The following is a 21,103-nucleotide window of genomic DNA, read 5'->3' on the forward strand; positions in this document are numbered from 1 at the left end:
AGACTGCACAGTGCCACTGACAATGCACCCAGACTGCTCTTCTCTCCTTGCTGAAGGGATGGTCTCAGCATGTTCGAGAAGGCAGCAAGGTCCAAAAGTAACTTCATTTATATACATAGTACCAGGCTCACAGATGAGAGTGTAAATTAGACGAAAAGTGAGGTTTGTTCACATCAGGCCAACACAGCACAGTCAGCACCCTGCTTTTCACAGTTTCAGTGTTTGACTTCTTCAGGTCTTTCCACTCTCTCCTGTTTCCAGCCACACAGTCCACCTGTCCCTGCATGAAAACAGTAACCCCAAATTTCATACTTGAAGAAAACAAGGTGCAGACATGTAAAACATTTCTGTAGCAGAGGAGGATTGCAGAACATGGCACTTTGGGCTTCTGGGTCCACACTGCTTCCTCAGAGCTACAGGACCATTTTTCCTCAGGGGACAGTATCTTGAAACTGTATCTCTGACATATACATTGGTGCAGTACAGGTATGCAGAAGCTGGGTTTAGTTCTCTTTAAGACTTTGGCACTGATATAACTACACTGATTTAATCAGATTTTCTTATGAATTATGTCACTAAAAGATCAGCATTTCATCAGCTCTGACTTGGGATCTAGTTTAGGTTTGATTAGCTGCAATATAAAATCCTCAGCTTTTTCCAGCCTTTGATGTAAGACCTTCAAGACTATTGTATTTTTCAAATTTTTAATTATTTTTCTTTGTTTCGCTAAGTTAGATGCTTTATTCCTTATGTATTTAGGCTTCAGAGTAAGTCGTCTCTCTCTCTTTCATTAATTGTTTGAAAGTTGAGAAAACTGTTCGTGTAAAAGAGTTAACGCTTAGCAAAAGAGTTAGCAAAAAGCGTGGGACACAGGCCACTTGTTAACTACAAAGCAAAATTTAGAAAATGAGAATTGTAAGAGTGGATCAGACAAATAGAGGGATGAACATGCCATCCATTTGCAAGATGAACCTTCCTCTGCTTATAAACATAGTTTCACAGAATTATAATGTACCTAAACTGTGTGATAATTATATAAAGAAACTTTTCTTAACCGAAGGTTTGCTGCTCATTCTTAATCCTACTGCTTATTTCACTACTAAACCCAGCAAGCTCAGTAAGCTGTGAATGTTTGTCGAATAATATCCTTTAACAATGAATTTCATGGGTCAATCACGCAGCATGTCAAACACTATTTTTGTGTATCTCTCGTATATACATCCCATCTCACTGAGTGCCACTTTAGTTGTGTATAACAGAGTAGAACAGTTCAGCTGGAAGGGACCCACAACGGTCATCTGGTCCAGCTGCCAATGAGCGTAAGTCAACTGCCTTCTTTACAGCTTGTAACATTTATTTTTCCATTATATACCCTCTCACTCATCTGCCTGCCAACCCAAGTAATGCAAGTCCTTTTAGTCTCTTCTTTTAACTGACAGAGTCTCCCGTGGCTGCATAATTTGTGCTGTGGTGACAGAGGGTGAGCAGCAGCCAGTGCTTCTCTGACCAGAGCAGCTCTTCCTTTCTGCCCTGCAGACTTAGAGACTTAGAGGGTTGGAGGGGGGGGGGGGAAGGAAATCCTCCTTAGTGCCAGTCATGAGATGATTATGAACAGCTCCGGCTGTGAGTGAGCGCTAAGAATAACCAGAGATAATACCAGCAGGACTGATAGGGACTTTTCATGCACAGAACACCAGAGCACCAGTTTTCACTCAAAAATAATTTAAAAAGAGACATGAAAAGTTGCCAACTTGAAAGTGTTTCTCAGAAAACTACCATTTATCTGGAACAGCGTGTGTGATTGTGCGTGTTCAGCTGCCCATCCTCACCAGAATCCTTTATACAAGTCAAAAGAAGGACAGCTTCTGATCTTATTCTAAGCACAAATAAGTAAATAGGCTTCCTCACCAAGTTTTTAAAGCAGGGATAAAGCTTGCTTATTATGATTAGTAACTTGGGGGACCAGGAACTTTATTTTTGCTGGACCCAGTTCTAATAAGTGGCAATGAAGATCAGCCAAATAATTTTATCACATTTTTAAAAAACAGTTGTATAACCAACGTGTCTCATGCTAGCTTTGGTCACTGCAGAATCTCAAGCAATAACAGAACACATTGGCCACACTTTCATCTCTCTCTTTTTTTTTCTTTTTTTTTCCCTCCAAAGAAATATTTGAAGACAGTTTCTGCTCTGGGAGAGGCACAAACAACTGCCCCTAAAAGTGAGTTGATGTTATATGACTATGCCAAAAGGCAGAATATTTCAGGCCAACAATGACAGGAGATAGAACAAATCACATTAATATCACATTTTAATTAGTTTTTCAGCACTTAAGCTGTCATTATTATTATTATTTTACCGTTTACTACTTACAGAGACAATAATAACATTTAACTTTCAGGCAGAGGCTATATGTCATGGTAAGACGGATTCTGACCTTTCCATACTAGGTAGCATAGATTGCTGCTGCAATGCCTTTGAAGAATACACAAATGTGTCTGTTTCCAGGGATCACCTGAAAGTATTTATTCACCTATAAGTCACTATACTACTATATATAGGAAGCCAGCTCTTCTCAAAATTTTATGGTTATAGTCTTGCCTAAGCTGACAACATCACCAGCAAATCTAGTTATCAAATCGAGGTACCTAGTAACCACCACACAGTACAGAGCTTCTTCAGCCTCTCATTTTGGATTCACATTCCTTTGTCACTTATTTGACATCTCCTATATTGAAAAGCCACAGGTTTGGACTGGAAATTGTTCATCATCACTTACTGAAGGAAGTCAAAGCTCAAAAGACTTATGCTGGGCTAGTTAATATGTCTAATGCTACAGAAATAATTTCTCATCTGCTATCCTCCTGTTGTCCAGAGAGACTGCCTACTTGAACATTGAATGGTTATTTTCAGAAATTTTCCTACTGACATGCCCACAGTATTTTGTGTTTAATGTGAACTTAATTATTCTTTTGTTTAAGACATTTCAAAGAAGCTGAGACATGGAGCCTATGTCTTAGCACTTTCCTCCAGCCTGGGTCTGTAATAAAACAGAAAAAAAAACTTTAAAAGCATTTGGGATGTCCTTTTAATTAAACTTATGGCACATTAAGTCTTGTTCTTCTATATTTGGGGCTCTGTATGAATATTCTCCACCTGTTCTTCATCGTTTAGCCATCCTTAAAAAACCTTTTGCGTATTTGTTCCCTTATCTGTTAATCTTTATTCCCTAAAATTCTGATTTAAATTGGCCTTGTATACTTTTCCCTGACCTCTGAGAAGTGTAGAATCTTTTGAGAGGACATTAAATCCTAATTTTCTCTTACTGTGTCTTGGCCAGTGAAGCTCTGCTCCTAGAATTTTACTTAATATAAACATTTTTTAATTTCAATGCATCTTACCTCCAAGGGATCAATTGTGTCAGATGAGATTCACAGAAGAAAGAATAAGAAACTCTATAAAATTAAGTACCATTTTAAAAAAACAAGGTTTGCAAAACAATATCTTTTTATTTACATTCTAAACACTTTATGGTAATTTCACAGTATTAAGAAAAACCTCTTAGTTTTCATTACTCCTGATGACCTGTGCACGAGTTGGAAATAGAGAACAAACTGCCTTGCCTTTTGAAACATATGCTGCTGCTCACCTGGTTGGTTAGTTCAAGTTTCAGATTAATTAGAGAATTAAGTTCCTGAAGTACTCCTGAAAAACAGTCTTCCCCCTGGCTTGCAGGCAGTTCAAAGTGGTGTATTGTATTAAGGTCTCAAGTTTCTTGCAAAACTGAATTCCTGAAGTCTGTTGCGTAATGCACTAATACAGTTTTAAAGTACTCTTTCTCACATATACCTCCACTCCGTACAACATGGGACATTGTAAGAACATGCAACGCAGCTGGGCAGTGAAACAGCTGCAGTCGGACACAGGACATGACTAAAAAGCATCATTCAGATTTATAGATATGTAGAAACATCACTGTTCATGAATCTTAATAAAAGTTATGCAGACAAAGACTACCTTGTTCCCTTACCCAAACATTCATAAAGACAAAATCATTTACTTTCTGTAGAAATGTTCCTCAGTGCAGAGCCCATATAAATTACCCAGTAGGCAGCTCAGTAAATAAATCCATTTCTTAAGAATATATTAATAGCCAGAAGAAAAGTGACATTAATCTAAAGAGACTCAGAGATCTCTGAGGAAATTCTACTGAAGTTACCATGCAATTTCTTTCCAGATAGCCAACAAAAATATGAAATGACACCTAAAATGATGGCAGCTCCTTCACCAGTTAAACTGCAGGCGAGACAACGCCTATTCAGCTAGCCTGCTTCAGATGTCTGCTAAAGAGAGAAATCCCTCCCTAAACTCCACTGATCAAGTAGCTGTTAACTATACAGGGAGCCTATGGCCACTTGCTCAGATGTGGATGTCTGCACCACGGGAAGCTCTTTCCGCCAGATAAATCCCTCCCTGTGCGTTGCTGTGAACGAGTCAAAGCAATGCTCTGGCACAGCTTTGTGTCTGGCTTGTCTCCAAGAAAAATCATCAGGTGAAGGTGTAGGAACTGCAGTGATTGCCATTATCAGATTATCACTGTGGGATTCACCTGGCATGTTGATTTATAGGCATGGATTATTCTCAATTATATCCTGAGAATAAAATGAGCAAACCTGAGAGCTCCTGGAAAGTAAAGTCATAAATACTATCCGTTTCTCAAAATCTTCCTTCACCTCTGTTGTTTCAAACAAGATTTATTGTTTCAAGCAGTTGTTATATTAAACTTACATTTGGAGAGAGCCGAGCCCATTAGTATTCAAAAAAGGACTGACTATACCAGTGTAAGCACAGTGAATTAAGTCCTAGTTGAAACCACTCTGTATTAGGAAACATTAGCTCCACTTTCATTCCAACGGTGGCTTGGAGTAAAGCAAGAAAATGTACTGCATTGCCAGAAAGAGAACACACATCGAAACCATTACTGCATCAAAACTGAGGATACAACTTCCAGGTGAGGAGCTGTAACTTCCTAAAGTGCTTTTCAAAACTTGCTTGTGGTTGTCTGACCACATCTCTTACTGCTTGTATCCAATATTCTTAGACACCAGGATGGGAAGAATTCAACTCCTTAACAAATGTGCTATGCATTCACAAACATTTTCAGATCTGACTGTGTCCAGCACAGTCAGAGAACTCTGTTCAACTCAATTATGTAAATACTTTGACTTAATACTGTAAATAATTTTAATCTAAACATTAACTTAATGATGAAAAACTTCACCCACTTCTCATCCAAGCACAGATTTGAGCTGGCTGGGAATTCTTGCTGAAGCAATATTTTTCTCAAAAAGGGCAATTAATCAAAATCAAAACTTTCAATAGAAAATTAACAGCTTAAATAAAACTTTAACCAGAAATAGAGGCAGAATACAACTTTTCATGAAATGAGAAAAGGGGGGGGAAGGGGTGGGGAGGAAAAGCAGCAGCAGCAGCAGCTCGATGGCTAGAGAATCGGGAAAACCCGATTTCCAAGCTTTGTTCTCCCTCACTTAGATGATAAGTGTAATTCCTATATATCATTTTTTGGTTCCAGTGGGTAAACAACTTGGAGTGAGTCTCTGATCCCACTTAAAAGTCTTACACATGTGCAGAAAAAGTAATACTGAATTCACTGACTGTTTATCCCTTTCAGGTATGGGAAATGGCAGAGCAGGGAATTTAATCTTTGTCATATGTTTTCCTGGCTATGATCCTAACATGCAAGTTACTGTCCGCCCATCTGTGAGCTATCCTCTCTCTGCCTCTCTGCTCTTCCCCCCTCCCCCTTTCCAGTCCTAAGGAGTAAATAAACAAAAATGGAAAAATGTTGATTTTTCACTGATGTGAAGTAGAAAATACTTGAGCCTTGGGAAATTTAGATAGGAAAGCCAATTTACGATCCACAACCTATGTAAAAATACTTGCAAAATCTATATACTAATACTTTCTGTACAGTCAGCATTTCATGATTGTTAACCACTGTATTTTCCAGTGTTGGCCTCCTGTCTAGTTAGCACAGCCAAAAACAAACATAGAGATATAGGTCTGATAAGACCACCACGTTGGATTGTTTTTGGAGCTTTCATTTTTAGAACAAATTACCTTTCTATTCAGTGTAAGGGTTGGAGTAAGGGTTCCAAACGCTTCTTACTGTGCAGTTTCATCCACAGAACATTGACATTAAAGTTTGCTTAAATCAAACTTCCTATCTTGTTCTCTTTGGGGTACTTGAGGAACTCAGAGCTCCTGTGCCTCTCCTTCCTCAGCTGCATCTATTTATTTATTTATTTATTTATTTATTTATTTATTTATTTATTTTTAGGTGGGGAATCTTTCATAATTGCTGTTCAGCGTGCATTTATTAGCAGTTAAGGAATGATTCAGCACGAAGTAGGACTGCTGATGGATTTAGATTCAGCAATAGTGCCCAGATTTCTTGGCTAGAGGGCATGTTCTTGTGCTTCAGCTGTGGAGTGCACCTGTACCACACCCTGCAACACGGGGCAGAGGGATACAGGCCATATAAGTTAGTCTAAGAAACAGTAGTTCAAGAGGTAGAGCTCGTCACATGAAAAATTAACCTGCTTCTTATTCAGAGACAGCCTGATTATGTTTAAAGCCTTTTATGCTATGTTGCCATGCATACTGTGGATATTCCTAGAACGACTATGTAGGGTAGTATTCTATAGGTGCAGTTAAAACTGTGGATTCCTGTCCCCTTTTCTCTGATGACAGATTATATTTTCTCTTTTCATTCAAAGAGCTTAGGAGATGCACTCAAGCATTCCTTCCCTTAAAAGAGTTTCATCCTCCTTTCCATTGAAGTGGATATTTCCTTGAATATTTAGCCTTATCACTAAAGTACTTTGAAAATCACTATGTTTGGGTTGTCTGCAGGAACAGAGAAACTCCAATACAAGCCCTACTGCTATATGATATTATTAAACATAACTATCCTTTTTTATTCAGTTACGCTTTTGGGAAATATTTATGTATTGAATTTCACCAGACAGCATCCAGTTTCTCTGATATGATAGATCATCACGCAAAGTAAGATTCATTTAAAGTTAAACGCTAGCAATATCACGATAGGCTTTGTGTGGAAAGGAGAAAAAAGGGTCTCCAGCCACTGAATGTCTGAGCACTCTGCAGTACTTGCAATACAAACGCATCCACAAATGATTGGCTAGGATGACGTGTTGGATTTCTCACGAGGCATCGTTTGGATGGCGAAATTAACCTACAGCAGCGCACACTATTTAAGCTTCAGAAGCAGCAGCCTTGAGAAAATTAAAATGTTTTCAGAATGTAGCCTGAACACTTCCTCAGCAGCATGAGACCTTGTTAAACTCATTTCACTGCTTTCCATAAAGCAGTCACATCACACTGAAGGTTGTTCTGATTCGATGCTATCTCGTGGCCTGATGCCTGAGGAGGCTAGAAGATCTCTCAAGCTGTCAGGCTGCTGCTGCTGACCTCACATTTTTATCTCACAGAACACACCTATGCAGAAGTTCAAATCACTGACAGAAGCACAAAGTCTTTTCAGCCCGTACTTTAAAAACACCGAAAAGCCTCACGGGTTGCTTTGAGAAAGACCAGAATGATTTCCATCCTACGTCCACAACACAAAGTCTGTTGCATGTTTCTCATCCTTCCCTCTTTGCACACACAGTATGTATGCAAATGCATTTTCCCCTAGGAGAGAGAAGTGTGACAGTGTATCGATAAAAGTTTTTCAATGCCTGATGACATAAAAGGACTCAAATGAAACAGAAGTTCGAGAGTAAACCCAGAGACAAGGTTCATTTAAATTTTGGATTATGTCTCCAAATTAATAGGTGTCATAATTATTGGTCCTATAAGAACAGGCAATATATGTGAGGGATACACAAAACACTGCTCCACTACATAATATCCCTACACTTTTCCAAATTAGACCTGATACTACACACAGTAAAATCAGTTTTACTTTAATTTCTGTGAATAACAAGGCATTACTTTGAAATTGCACCGTCTAAGCAAGAAGTCTTCAGTGCTACTGAAGAAATTGTATACCATAGTAGTACTTACTACAGTACTGTATTGCAGTAATAAATAGTAATAATTAGCACACAGGGAAGTCTTGAAAATATTTGTAGGGTAAGACATTCCTGGTAAAAGTTTTCTTGATCTGATATTTAAAATAGCCATAAAATCTGCTCCTAAAGCCTTGAGTGACCAGAGCGATGTACGGAAGGGAGGTGTTACATATCAGGATCATAGCTTTAAAATAGAGAGTACCTTAGACTATATTTGTAGTATAGTCTAAAGTGTAGATATTGAAACTTTTTTTTTTTTTAAAGAAAGAAAGAACTCAGATTACCTACAAATACACTAATTATTAAGAAACCAGGTATACCAAATGCTAAAACACTGAGGGTCAATCACATTTTAGACCACAGCATATGTCTTCAAAGTTAATATTTTTCTACCCTACTAGTTTAATTTTGTTAGCAATATCATGGACATATTCATACATCATCTAGTTTTCTTTTAGCATGAAATAAACCTAATTTGGAAAAAAATCCTTGTAGAGTCTCTAATGTGTAGTGTATTAGTCACCCTATCCTTTACAGATTAAGCTCTTTGGCATTATAGGAGAAATCATCTGCTACATACTGGCATCAAGCAAAAGCAGATTCATAAACTCTGCCCTTAATCTCTCTTTCAGTTTTCTTCCAATTAGAAACAATCTTTTGCTGATACTCTAATTAATACTTACACATTAAAATATTAGGCATTATAGCAGAAATCATCTGTTATATTCTTGCATAAAGCAAAACTAGGTTTGTAAGCCCTTGTCCTTAATCTTTCTTTCAATTTTCTTCCATTTAAAAACAATCTTTCCCCAATACTCTAATTAATGCAAATGATATTCATGATTAGTTAGTATTATGCTAATCTGAGCCCCAAATTTACCTAAATCTACATGGTGTTGTCTGAGTACCAGATTGCTTTGGGTTTCTAAGTAAAATTACATTAGCCTGCCAGCTGTACAAAACGCCATGATAGAGTAGAAATCCAAGCAAATCATCAAGATTACATTAGTTTTGTTTCTTAATGAACAACTGTTTGCATTAGGGATTACAGACAAATTATGGTTTTCCTCTCTGTACCCAGGCAGCCAGGCATCTGTTAAGAAGTTTCATTTTTTTCCCTGACTATCCCTAAATAGATTGAGGAGAGCTAAGGCAGAGAGACGGCTCTAATATTTCACGTAATTGAATTTTTTCCATTACAAAGCAATCACCACTCTGGGGCCCACTGCTAACCTCAAATTTCTCTCTTCCACTGCTGCCTGGAATGCGGGAGAAACCTGAGTGGGGTTTTTTTAGAAAAGTATCAGTCACCCAGCTTCTCCTCTCCTCCTGCAGAAGCAGATTACGTACCTTAGAGCCATACCTGCTCGCTCCAAGCCAGCTTCCAAAACCGCGCTGTTGCAATTCCCACTGCTCTGACACAAACAGCGCGCCGCCAAAAAGCATCATGTGTGGAAAACAGAGCATCGGGCTTATGCTTCATAGTCTGTGTTAACAGCACACGGAGGGAAACCGAGCTATGCAAAGTTGGGCGATAATGAACATGGTACCACCAAGACTGCTAATCTTTAAAGTGTAACAACGAAGCACAGTTTTGTGTATGCACGCAGTTCAGCAGCCCGTTCGAGTTTGTCCCTGTTTCGTGTCAAACTGCTGTAACGTGCTTGTTATTATGTTCTGCTTGATTTAATTATGCTCCTAGTGTACAGGTTTACTCATTCTTCCATGCACTAATCTCGTCTCCAGAACTCACACTGTGACAGCTCATTATTGTTGGCAAAAATGTAGGACGCAGATAGGAAAAGAAAGGCTCTGATACATTCATCATTGTGTATCAAGACCTCCTGATTACAAGATACAAGTAACGAGTTAATTGTGGATCAATCTGTAGAGTGCAGGACAGTAAAGGGCGCGTAAATCACCATCCGTGTCTTGAATGACAACACCAAGGAGCAGCAAAATAATGCTGGACAATGTCTTCCCTTGTGTCAAACCCTGTGCTATGATTACAGCTTGCTGTTGGCCTATCCAGAGCATCAGATGTATACAAACACGCGCCAAAGGGCACCGCCACTGTTGTGGAATTTATTAAGAAACCCTACCTGAATATCCTCCAGAACAAAACCTCCCTTTCACTTCCTTCAAATGGTCAGTTTAAATAGTTTTAATTAATTTTAGCAGCAAGATAAGAAGTAAAAAAACCAAACCAAACAAAACCCAAAAAACCATTTAAACTGGCAGATATCTTTTCTATTTATAGTAAATAATGCATGTTCTAGATTTTCTTCTGTAGTCTCTCAAATTTCTTATTGCAAACTACTGCAGAAAAAGACCACTCTAAATCTGATTTTATATCCTGACAAATGAAATTAATCTAAAAATAACTCTATATGAAGTCTACAAAAAATGTTACTAAGGCTATCATGTTATAAAACTCATTTGAGAGTTTAAGGAAAAGTCTGAGTGACTTCCAAAATGCTTTGGGAAAAGTATTTATTAGGATACCATTGTCTGAAACAGGTGAGCTTCAGTTCTGTCTTCACTGGGTCCTAGAAAATGCAGTAGTTTAAATTGGAGCAAGACGAAATCAGACCTTCTACTTGGAAAGCTGACTAAGAGCAAATACAGATGAGTGTCTTCCCCTCCATGCTTGTCACATTTGGATAGCCGTATGGATATTTTTTTTGCTGTTGACAATATATACAGAAAATTAAAATAGTCACTAAAATTAGTCAAAGAGGGGGACAATCTTCAGATTAGATACCAGGAAACTTCTAATTACACATCAGTATCATTTGAGATACAGAGATTTACAAATACTGTGTCGAAAATACCAAAAATAAATGAAATTATTCACTCCAAGCATAAATAAATGTTTCAGAGTTTAAAACACCCTACAATTTCTGCTGTGATAAGAGACATTGACAAGGCAATTAGATGGACTGAAATTCTGAATGGTTATATGCTACTCAGTGTAGACATTCTGTTGGTTAATGGTACATCAATTTGCTTATTGATTTGTGAAAGAACACTAACAATTAATTATATTCTTGTCTATCACTTGTCATTGAGACACCTTGAGCACAATGGAAAAACCCATCGGGAGGAAGTGGTCTGAAGATCACTGCACTACATTAACTTTGGGCAAGAGTTTTGAGTAATTCAGAACTGATGTGCCATTACTATTAACACATTCACTTTGCTCTCATGTAAGTTTTTGCACCAATTATTTGGGCAGCAGTTTTAACCATAATGTAATTTACGTGAGCAAGAATAAAAGGACAACTTCTCCCTTCTCTTGCTAATACTCCTTATCTAAGGCGGTTTCAGCCTTAGATGAAACTCTTGTTTTTCCCTCTGTAATAATTTCCCAGTTCATAACTAGTTTTGTTGAAAATAACAGATTTTTATGACACATGACAACATGAAATTGGACTCATATACATCACTGATAGGATTAAAGTGAAAAGCCCACTGGCATCATGGTGGGAATCGACTGAAATGGCTACCAAAGACTTTAATAATAATTCAAATGAAGCAAATGGCTGAGTTCAGACTCTGCCTCATGAGTCCTCACCTGCCACTTGACCTTGCTAATTATCAGTTCCAAGGACTGAAAATTAATGGCCTTTACGACTGTGCTATACCCCTGTAGGGCTGGAGTTCAAGCCCAGGTGTAAGTGGAAGTCAGTGCTGCTGCTGCATCCACCATGAGTGCTGGGTGGATAGGTGTCAGCCGCCAGGTCGGATCCATTTAATATCTTTTTCTAATGTTGGGGCCATGAAAATGCACTTAAAAATAAATCTGATTGGCGGGCCAAATAACTTCACAATAAGTTTATGCAGACTTCTGTAGAATATTCTCCTTTCTTAGTGTGACAGGGCCCTAGACTGCTCTTGAAGCCAAGGAGAAGAGTGCTCTGTGAGAGCAGTGGCTGATGAAATAAGAAACCACAGCGGCACTGTGGGCAGCAGACAGAAAACCAACCAAACAACCAAACAAATAAACACCATCCCCCCCAGTCTCCTCAAAGATGCAACTGAGAAATCCTTGATTTGCAAACACATGTGCAGGAACAATATTGTGGCTGGGAAGCTGAGGCAGTAAGCTCTGCTTAAGAAACATCAGCATGCCTGCAGAGATGTTCTGACAGATAAAAACCTCATCAGCCTTCCAGGGTGGTGCAATAAATCTTAGTGGTTTCTGAAACTATGTTAACTTTTGCTTTGAGGTAGCACAGCGATGCCTTCGTATACGGAATCAGCATAGTTAGTTATTTCCAGTAAAAGACTCTTGTAGAGTATGCTTTTGTGGTTAACTAACAAGTAATTTTAAAGGTGTTATAAAAGCAGAGCTCCTCAAAACCTGAAAAAGGTAGTTAGAGCAAACACGAGTCTGTCAGAGCAAATGGAACACGGTTAAATACGACAACTTGGCAGTGCCACAATATGAAGATGAAACATTTCAAATATTAAACTTGTTTAGTTTAAAAGCCCAGGATTCAGTTTGATCCTCTGTTTTTAAGGGGAACATATCTGTTATATTGTATCCACAATTCGCAAGACCAATGAGTTTTGGTAACAGCTTTCTTTTACAGATTGCTTGCCCTGAATGGAAACCCACATAACTTTGTTGGATCAAATTTATTACAATCAAATTGTTGGATCAAATTTATTACATGGAAGAAATCAAAAGTCTTTATTATATGGAAGAAATAAAAACCTTATGTCAGATTTTCTTGACTATTGGGAAAATTTACATCTAGTCTAACCTCTCTGTGCACACTTTCCTTTAGTTACAAAGAATTCAGTTCGCTTCCAGCAGAAGGTAATATTCTGTGAGATTCCCTGAGAAGCAAGTCATCATTTAAAAATGGATGCTACATAGAAAAATCTCACCCATCAGTATTTAATATCTTTGAGAAATTTACTTTTCACAGTGACAATTTGAGATTTGACATTTGACATTGAACCTCTGCTTAACAAAATAGATCTTTCATTGCACATGCATACTAGCGCAAGGACAGAAGAACTTAAATGTTTACATGACATTGCAAGGTACAAGATCTGTTAAAATATTTTATTGTGTGTTTTTGTTTAGAATTCTGAACAGCTGTAGTAAATTTTTTTAACACAGTTAATGGTATTATTTTATAACTGTACAGAGTGGTAAAGTTATCAGTAGCAGTTGATAAAGAAGACAAAAATTACGTCCTAATCATATCGGGTTTACAGGTTTGAAAGACCTGGTTTTATTTGCTTTTGATGCAGCTTTTACTTCTTTAAACTGTCTTTGTCATGATCCTATAATCTGAGACACACCATGTCAATTATAGCTAATACCTAGTCACCTCTTATTTCTAGCAAGTATTAAGGGAGTGACTTTCTCACCTATTTTTTCACTAGTAACTTCTATTTCTATTTTAAATTGCAAAAAGAAATGCTGAAACCTTCACCTATCTGTCTTTATTTTAATTCTTCCATTTGTTTACTGAAGTTTCTTTATTTAAGATTGTAAATCTACATTAGGAGCCTGAAAATATATCTTAAAGAGTAAATATGTTTCCAGTTTTGATACAATTTTAAATCTATCAGTATCAGAGTGTAGAAAACTCAGAATTCTTCAGAATTTTGACTCAACAATCATCAAATAACATCAGAGATCAATTATCATAAATTCCAGCTACAAAATTACTTGGTTTTGCACAATAAAAATTTTTTTGGTGCAAACAAAACAGGTATCTGGAAAAAACCGGGGAAGTGAAAGAACAGACTGATAACTTTAGAACAGAAAAAGCAACTTTATTATGAGTTGCATAATATTTCTGTAGGTCCTACAGAAGATTCAACTACAGCAAGGTGCTATGGCTTGCTGGGTACGTGCATTTCCTCAATCATAGCACATGCTCAAGTAAGATACAAAGGAAAACTGTTACTGAACAGGTACATGAAACACCAATGTTACTTGCATCTTGAATGCTAGAGTTGTATGAATTACAGACAGCTTGCATAAAGTACAACTGCATATTACATGCTGTAGAAGCATGCTTTAGAATTAAATAGTCGCTTTCTCCTGATTTCAGTGAAGTTCGAATCATACCTTAAGCCAACACAGTGCACATATATTTAGACATGCAGTCACATGCACATGTACACACAAACATATGTTTATGATATTGTTGATGTACGGCTTTCTTCATAAAGGAAACTGCTAACATTGCCAGAATGAGCAGACAAAAGGAGGCACTGCCAGACTCCCAGTGCCGGGTTCTTGCTTGGATACAAGTGCGAAGCACAAGCAGAAAAAGTTGTTTCACTCAGAAGGTGCTGCAACTGCTGAACACCTCACAGTAGCAAATCTAACTGGAAATACAAAGCTACATGCAAGGGACTGAAAGGGAAAATACACAGAGGAATCAGAAAAATACGTGCTTGTGAATAAGCACAAACAGCTTTTTCTTGGTTAAAGGACACATTTTTTTAAAAATCGGCAATGAAGAAGTATTAAACATGAACAACAGCACCTTCATTCTACACTAGCATATACTGCTGGCATTTAAATTCCCTGCTACTTCTAGGTTTTTCCTTGATGAAGGAAGATTATTTCCCCGTTCCATAATAAAAAACATTAAACATTAGAAACAAGCATGCATTCAAATTTTACAGTTCTCCAGACAGATCTTTCTGATCTTAAACAATCTAATTCTGAGACACGCTAAGTATACATAGTATCTGAGCCAGATATTTATTATAGACTTAAATGTAACAGTTCTGAACAGAAACTAAAACCAAAATACTTATAATGTCTCACAAGCATATACAGTATGTCTTAAAAAAAGACATCTTTCAGCTAATCATTCAGAATAACCATTACATAGTTAATAAATTAGTTAATAGTTATGTACTCTGTTCGAATTTTTGTGTAAGTAAGGAAAACTGAACAACAGCTTACAAATATAACCTTGAGCTAACCCTTCCTTTTACCCACTCCTCCCCCTGAAATTTATAGAATTAAGATATTGTGTTCTAGGTCCATGAATAAGCACAGCATGTTCAATATGTCCACAGTTATACTGACATTTGTTTCTAAATCATTTAATTAAAAGTCATTATTGAGAACAAAGGATTCATTAACAAGCTGTACATCTGAACAACTGATGGAGTTGTTGTGTTATGAATATCATTTTAATCCAAATTAGAAAACTGCACAGATGTGCTGCTGCAAAATATTGACATACTGCAACTCCCTTGGAATGTGATTAACATTTGTGTTAAACCAAAAAATACATTAAAACCTGGCTTTACTAATAAATTTAGGATTGGAATAATTCTTTTAATGCTGAAATATAGCATCTAAATTATTATTACTTGTACCTCCATTGTATGCCCTATTAGTACAGCCTTATTATTATGTGAAGTCTCTCTTCTTAAAAACATTTCTTTCTGAAAGTGAAAATATAGAGTAGAATAGAAAAGTAATGAACTTTGTACCAACAAACTTTTTGTTCCAAGATTATGTTATGGTGGTTTTGATCATAAGATCAAGCCATTAAGCAAAAGGAATGTGCAGTATTTTCAACAAATCAGGGCTCCGTAGTTGTCTCTGGATTGTTCTTAACACGAACCTGTGATTTCAGTAGTTTTTTCCAACACTTTTGAATAGACAGACTATTTTTCATTCTCCATCTCTACTGCACATGCATGTATATATGTGTACAAAGTAGGGTTTTGAGATTAGGAAGAAGAGATTTTTCAGAATATATATTTACACTCAATAGATGTACATGCAAATGATCTGACAACCAGAAACATATATTCAAACTTTGGCACACATTTAACAAAATAGCTTTGAATAGGTGCCTGAGATGTTAATATTTGGAAATTTTTCCCACAAGAAAAACCCAGCAGCCTAACAACAATGCCACAAACTTTTGTAAATAACTACTCAGATTTTAATTTTTAAATCTGTAAAGTGATGAATTTTTAAATCTGGAAAGTCAATCACAAAACACCATATGAATGTAATCCCAAATTAAACCTTTGAAATTAATGAAGAGACAGTAAAAAATATTTAGTGTTTCTATGGGTATCATCATCCTCTCAATCACCCTTATTATTATTCCTCCTCACTTTATAAATGGAGATTTTTCAATAAAAAAAATTCTAGAGTATTTGTCAGCTGCACTGAACAGTACTTGATATATAGATTATGACTCTTCACTGAATATGTTCTTTCCCTCACCACAAAGTTAAATGCAAAAATAATAAGATGACGCGCAACTAAGATGGCCACATTACAAAATTCTAAAAGACTGAGAAAATCAGTTAACAATTCTCCATATATTCACTGTTATTTAGTATATTAAAGTTTACTCTTGTTTTGCACTTAGTTGTTTATTACATTCTCAGTAAAACTTTTACTCTCTTGTGTTTTAGTAAATACGTCCATATTCAAGAGAACACAGATGGACAGAGTGTGTAATTTCTGTTTGTTTGTTTTTCCCTATCAAATGAATTTGTTATTGCTGTAGCTAAATAAAAGAATCTGAATGAAATAAACAGTAAGATAGGAAATAATCTAGTAGTACTACAGTATCATAGGTAGATAACAGAGACTTTACCTACTAAACACTCATTCCTCTTAATTTAAAGAGAAAGAAGGTTGTTTTCCACAGAATAGTTTCAAAGTAATTCCTTTTTAAAAAAAAAAACAACAACAACTAAAAGAAGCCATTATTCTAGGAATATTCAAACTAAATTTGATGTTGAACATCCATGCTGCAAAATAATTATAGATAGCTCATCTATAATGAAAAAACACCAAGTTTTGTAATTATGCCTGTCATAATAGCATTTGTTAATGAACTTTTTAATAACTATGAATAACCATCTTAATACACTATTTCCTGTTCCCCACAAGGCATTTGCAATTCAATGTTTACAATCATTCAGGAAAGCACAAGCAGAAAACTAAAGAAGTGTGCTTCTCTTGTTTTTTCCTGATAGGAATTTACTATAAATAGTTATACAATAAACTCTGTGGTAATATTTTGTACACTATGTCATTGAAGTATAAGGTACTGCTCCTTTGAGAGAAAACAGTTCACATTGTACATGGGTATACCTTAGATTCTACAACTGCAACTTTATAAATTAGAAATATGATGCAAAATAGAGTGTACAGCTAAAATATAATTTGATTTTCACCCATACTTAGTAATCAAGCATTTTTAAACTCCCTTTCTAAAGCATGCATGAAATACACACTTGTGACAGTGAACATTTACATTACCTGTATTTTACAGATTACCATTCAGGATAAAATACTGCATGGAGTGAAAGTATTGATTTTCTTTTCCCTTTGGAAGCAATGCCAGCTTACTGAAAGCTATCCTTAGAGAAACTTTTATTAAACTTAAGACATGCTCCTTGAAAAACACAAGCCTTTGTACATGCAATATTAAGGAAATCTGCTACACAAACATTGCATAGTGCCTATGTCTAAACATCGGTCAATCACTTCAACAGCTCTTTTCAATAATGTACACACTTACAATAAAAATGTTTGATTAAAGATCTAAACATAATACTATACAGTACAACTCCCAGCGAAAAAGCAGGTTCACAAAACAGCTTTTTATCATTTACTTTCCTCCTCTGTTCTTTTTAAAGTTACATGAACGTTCATACCACAGTAGTTCAACAAGTAGCAAAGACAGAACAAGTCTCCTTCCCTGTATTCAAAAAGTACAGAAACAATCACAAGTAGCAAACATAATTTAAATTAAATACTCCCTTCAGGTATGATACCCTCACTGAAGGCACGTATCAACATCCACCTTTGGAAAGATAATGAAGTCCTTGCAAAGCAGCGTAGGAAGGCAGTTATAATCAGAAAGCTGCCTTCTGTCCAGGCACTGGGACGTGCTATCCACTGGTGCTCCCCAGACCCACCGCCCAAGAATAAAGTGCCTATTGTCTCAGCACTGTACTAATTGTGAAAAAGCAGCCCATGCAGTAAGCATAATAATTATCCAGACAAACAAGCAAAGGCAATCAATGAAGGAATGAAAAGGGTAAAAATACACGACCAGACAAAGCAACCCAAGAATGAAATTAATATTCATAATGGAATGCTAGCCAGCAGAAGGTCCCTTTCATGGCATGGCTATTGCATACAAGAGACCATTGTCCACACGCAACAAAATCAGTATATGGAGAAAACTTCATATAGCTCTGCTGAGGAGAAAAGCTTTTCGTTCCCAAAACACTTGCTCCTGGCCCCACTGTTTCAATTAAATAAAGTTTTGGGCTCCTTTGCCCGGCAACATTAAAAAAGTTGTCTCTCAGGGTCCACCCTTCCCTGAGCTCTGCAAGGTTTTTTTTTCCACCTCCCCGCTTTCATTTGCAGCTGTATAAATATGAACAAAAAAGCCATGCTCGTCCAAACAAAGAAAAAATGGACTGAATATGCATATCCTCATTAACTAAATTTAATTATGACAAGCGGCATATTAATCAGTAGTTGCTCCAGTTACTGCATTCATTGGAAGGGAGGAGGACTCCAAATTAAGGGGAAGCGTGGGGGACAATCGCATACTGATTAGGAGGCTGCTCACAACATGATACAATACACTTTCTAAATAATTATTCAGAGGAAACAGAATAAAGAGGCAGATTGCTCTATTTTTAAGACCAACTCAAGAACAATCAGACAAGAGCATGATGACAAAGCTGCTTTCTTTTTTCCCGTGACTGCTTCCACCTCCACATTCTCAGACCAACTAGCTTGGCAAGCACTGCAAAATTTGCGTTTCATGGGGGAAAAAAAAAAAAAAAAAAAGAAGAAGAGAGAGGGAGGAAGAAGAAGAAAAAGGAGAAAGAAAAAGCCCATGCTGTCCTTGCTGCTGTTTTAAAAAGAAGGCCCATGCCACTACAACAGCAGAGAAACCCTATCTAGCTGACTGTGATGTTTAGGAGCTCTGTGGAGTCACTGAGCTGCAGCTGGAAACTTTGCACACTCTGAACTTTGCAGCACGTGCATTGCAACAGTGAAGGAGGAGTTCAGAAAAGAAAAAAAAAAGCTTCCAGGGAGGGAAAAAAAAAGTTATCACACCAACTTACCATCCACCAGGTCCTGGCTGACATGTCATAGCATAGCTGCCATTTTATGGAGCTGTCCGACGCTTTCCCTGCCATTACGCTGTCAGCAACCTTCATCAGATGCAGCTCAATGGAAGATAAGACACCTAATCAAGAAAACATCAGCAGTGGCTTGCTGGGCTACATGTAGGCCAATCCTTATCACACTGCATCATGGGAAAAGCTCCTTTATTAGCAAGAACTCCAACCTCACTGATATAAAGACAAGGATCAGGTTTTTTTCCTTTTTTTTTTCCTTTTTGTCTGAAGGGATTGGTGAAACTAGCCAGCGTTCTTTGTGTATCATGTGTACACCAGTTTAGTATCTCACAAGTGGGCGGCTAGCTGCATTGCTGGGCTATGCAGACTTAAGTTTATTTGCATTCTTCTCAGTTGTATATTGTTTGACATGGTTCGTGGTCAGCTCCGAGCATAGGAAAGGAGGGGAAAGAAACTGCTCTGAATTAGTATCTCCCTCAACAAGTACAGACCAGTTTCACTGACACGGTGGGGGCCTGGTTCAGATGTCACGAGTGCACGTGCGTGTGCACGCGCACCTACACGCTCACGCATGCACACGCACACGCACATGCACAGGCAGGCACCCCAGGGAACACACAGGTAGCCGCTGCAGCTGGATGCAGCAGGCGTTGCCAAAGGCTACAAACTCGCACTGGACATATGGAAACAGTTTTAACTCTTTGCAATCAGCCTCTAACAAGGAATAGGAAGGCTGGTAAGTCGGCAGGAGGAGCGGGAAGGGAATGCGGTTAGGATTTCAGTGCCACAGACTTTTCCCCCCTCCCTTCCCAGGGATGCTCATGATCTCCTCTGCTCCGGATGATCTAGCTGGGAAGGGGGAGGTGAGGGGGCGGGGAAGTATTTCAGTCACTGCGCCCTCCTGCTCCACAGCTTCGGGTCATCTGCCTCTTGTACCTACCGCCAGCAGGGAGAGAAGGCATTCTTCCTGCAAGGTTTTCCATGTAAGGTTTTTTCCCTAATGGAAAATTTGCGATTCCCTGAAGGAAGGGCTGGCTTAGAAGAACAAATAATTCTGACTTTATTTTAAGCTGCGGAAAAGGAAAAGTACTTATATAAGCACACAGAGGAAATCAATACACCCTGGCTCACATTTAAGGGGATATACAGAAAGAACAAGATTTGCTAGCCCTGGCTGAAGCGATCAACATCAATTTTACTGCTGCATTTCAAATTCTGTATGTGCTTTAGCTACAAGTCCCTCTTTAGCAAGTCCCCCCCCGCCCCTTCAGAAATTGTCTCTTTAAAATTATCACATTAAAATAATAACTGCAAACAAGCATTTCACACGCTTAGCATCTCTCTACTGATCGTGTTTTCACTTTATGATCTTCCACATTTTGGTCTGGATTTTATACTTGAAAAGTCTTTGCAATTGACAGGCTCCTTGCACCCACTCGCCATGAGCTGTAGGTAAGAATCCAAGACTACTGGCACACGGAGGTACCACACCGTGGTACGCACAGCCCCCACCAGGACTCCTCATTGCTGCATCTCTTCTTTCCTATGCATGCATTTGCCTCTTTTCACACTCTCTGCAGTCTTTTTCCCTTCCGTGAAGATCACCGAGAGAGTTAATCACTCGTGCAGCCGAGAGCCCGCTCCCACTGATGAATGGGGACACCCATGCCGGCACCCCATTGCGCTGGGGTGGGCAGTAGGATTGTCTGGCATGGACCTACCGCCTTCAGCTAACTGTCAGAGCTGGCATCCACAGCCCATTTAATTAGGTCCTGAGACAGTGACAGCACCTAAAGAAATGACTCTCTGAGCAAGGCCAGGGCTCTGACAACAGAACAGAC

The sequence above is a fragment of the Grus americana genome, chromosome Z (assembly GCF_028858705.1).
Source record: "Grus americana isolate bGruAme1 chromosome Z, bGruAme1.mat, whole genome shotgun sequence".
NCBI lineage: Eukaryota > Metazoa > Chordata > Aves > Gruiformes > Gruidae > Grus > Grus americana.